Below are 3,260 nucleotides of genomic sequence, written 5' to 3'. Positions count from 1 at the left end.
CCAAACTTTCACTCTGACTGACATTTATGTTATTACGGAATCATCCCAAACTTTCACTCTGACTGACATCTATGTTATGGAATCACTCCAAACTTTCACTCTGACTGACATCTATGTTAAGCAATCACTCTCTAGATCTATTACCTGGTACATGTTTACAACCATAATTATTCAACAGCATTAAGTAATATTTAATATTACATGTCTAAGTTTTCTTAGTTGGATTTGAAACATTTTCGTTACTGAAAATTAAACATGAAAATTAAGTATTTTTGACAGTGTCACGTGAGGACAGTTTATATATATATATCAACAATATATGCACAAAACGTTATTATTTCTTAATGAAATTGTAAATAAGAGCTCGTGAACTTTAGGTTTTTATGTTATTTGTACTGTGTGATTAAAACCGTACAGTTCTCCTTTTGTTTTATACAGTAAAGATCAGTAGTAACCTCTGAATACCAAAGAAGCATTAGGCCTAACATTTGTGATAAAAATCACGTAAACTACAAATGTGTTTATCCACATTCTTCTTCATTTAAACATTTCGGATTAAAAAATCAGAGGCGTGTAAAATGGTATTTCAGATCTATGTTTTGTCTCCTACAAGTCTTTGCCCAAGAAGCTTTTCGTACAATGCCAGAACTTGTCAAGTGGGCTAGACGATGAGAGACTAAAGGTTTTTGAATCCAAGATGGACTAGTTAAAAGAAAAGTGGGGAAAAAAACATTTACAGTTTACGTGATTTTTATCATGAATGTTAGGCTTAATGTTTTTCCAGCTCTGAATGTATAGGTTTGTATGAGCACACCTAAGCCTAAATTCAAACCGTGCTACAACTTGCTTGGAAGAATGTCAGCGTTCCTGTTTAAGAAATTTAATGTTGACAGCTTAACCGAAAACTTATGGTCTTTGTTTCTCTCTTTTCTTTTTTTTCGTTTTTTTAATTATCTACACTGAACATGAATTCTTCTGCCCTCCATCTGAGCAGCAGGCCTACCCTGATGATGTAGCAATCCAAGTAAGTGATCTGTCGTTAACACTGATTTAGGTATCAATTCAAACTTCGACCTGGCCTTTATCCAGCACTTAAGAGTAATGACGTCACGAGTTCTCACCTCTATTTTACACTTAGTGCTCGAATTGAGGGTGAACGGAGGGGAACTCGTTTGCATTGTTAGAACAAATATCTATTTCGTCCTTGTTAACAAATCATGCGAACGTGTCGTTTTATTGGTTCTCCATTGGTAAGAGGAGTTTTAGTTTGTTTTTTGTCATCGTTTTACACGAAGTAAATGTTAAATCCTAATTAGGGACTATTCATGGTATACATACATACCTGTCAAATCCTAAGTAGGGACTATTCATGGTATATATATATATATATATACCTGTCAAATCCTAATTAGGGACTATTCATGGTATATATATATATATACCTGTCAAATCCTAATTAGGGACTATTCATGGTATATATATTATATTCATGCAGTTCCCCTTGTTAAGTGGTCCCAATTCGAGCACTGGCTACCCTCCCGTATAGTACGAGAACTTCTCGAGACTTGGGAGTTTGAAAAACTTAGTTATTAATATCCACTTTGAAGATGACTCGACCAATAGCCACGTTTACCAGATGAAATTATTCTTTCTTTTTGTATCTTTGTTATTAAGAACGTTTTAACAACGTTTTTGTATTTAACAGTGACGACTAACTCTGTATAATTGAGGACGTTTTAACATTTTTTATTTTCAAGTGACTATCAACCCTGTATTATTAAGGTTGTTTTTACAGTGTTCTTGTATTTTACAGTGACGATCAACCCTGTATTATTAAGGTTGTTTTTACAGTGTTCTTGTATTTAACAGTGACGATCAACCCTGTATTATTAAGGTTGTTTTAACAGTGTTTTTGTATTTAACAGTGACGATCAACCCTGGATTATTAAGGTTGTTTTTACTGTAAAACGACCTTAATAATCCAGGGTGGATCATTACTGTTAAATACAAGAACACTGTTAAAACAACCTTAATAATCCAGGGTGGATCATCACTGTTAAATACAAGAACACAGTTAAAACGACCTTAATAATACAGGGTTGATCGTCACTGTTAAATACAAGAACACTGTAAAACGACCTTAATAATACAGGGTTGATCGTCACTGTTAAATACAAGAACACTGTAAAACGACCTTAATAATCCAGGGTTAATCATCACTGTTAAATACAAAAACACTGTGTTCTTGTATTTAACAGTGACGATCAACCCTGGATTATTAAGGTCGTTTTACAGTGTTCTTGTATTTAACAGTGATGATTAACCCTGTATTATTAAGGTCGTTTTACAGTGTTCTTGTATTTAACAATGACGATCAACCCTGTATTATTAAGGTCGTTTTACAGTGTTCTTGTATTTAACAGTGACGATCAACCCTGTATTATTAAGGTCGTTTTAACTGTGTTCTTGTATTTAACAGTGGCGATCAACCCTGGATTATTAAGGTCGTTTTACAGTGTTCTTGTATTTAACAATGACGATCAACCGTGTATTATTAAGGTAGTTTTAACTGTGTTCTTGTATTTAACAGTGACGATCAACCCTGTAGTATTAAGGTCGTTTTACAGTGTTCTTGTATTTAACAATGACGATCAACCGTGTATTATTAAGATTGTTTTTACAGTGTTCTTGTATTTAACAATGACGATCAACCATGTATTATTCAAAACGTTTTAACGACGTTGTTGTATTTGACAGTGACGATCAACCCTGTATTATTAAGGTTGTTTTTACAGTGTTCTTGTATTTAACAGTGACGATCAACCCTGTATTATTAAGGTTGTTTTTACAGTGTTCTTGTATTTAACAATGACGATCAACCATGTATTATTCAAAACGTTTTAACGACGTTTTTCTATTTGACAGTGACGATCAACCCTGGATTATTAAGGTCGTTTTACAGTGTTCTTGTATTTAACAATGATGATCAACCCTGTATTAGTAAGGTCGTTTTACAGTGTTCTTGTATTTAACAATGACGATCAACCATGTATTATTCAAAACGTTTTAACGACGTTTTTGTATATGACAGTGGCAATGAAATTCTCTGATGTAAATGAGAATTTCTTAACAGCGTTCTCGTATTGGACCGTGACTGTTATCTCTGTAGCCCTATATTTGTATTGGACCGTGACTGTTATCTCTGTAGCCCTATATTTGTATTGGACCGTGACTATCATCTCTGTAGCCCTATATTTGTA

The 3,260-nt window shown here is 33.7% G+C and overlaps 1 long non-coding RNA gene across 1 annotated transcript in view; it reads left to right on the top strand.

Annotated features, from left to right (window-relative positions):
* The first annotated feature begins 7 nt into the window (after positions 1 to 7).
* LOC111083875 overlaps positions 8 to 3,260 on the top strand; it is a 9,456-nt gene continuing 6,203 nt past the window's right edge. The window contains exon 1 of the long non-coding RNA XR_002609290.1: positions 8 to 1,024. This is a non-coding gene — a long non-coding RNA (uncharacterized LOC111083875). The remainder of the gene's footprint in view (positions 1,025 to 3,260) is intronic.

This window comes from Limulus polyphemus, unplaced genomic scaffold (assembly GCF_000517525.1).
Source record: "Limulus polyphemus unplaced genomic scaffold, Limulus_polyphemus-2.1.2 Scaffold11769, whole genome shotgun sequence".
NCBI lineage: Eukaryota > Metazoa > Arthropoda > Merostomata > Xiphosura > Limulidae > Limulus > Limulus polyphemus.
The sequence above is the reverse complement of the archived record's forward strand: the minus strand, read 5'-3'. Positions and strand labels throughout refer to the sequence as shown.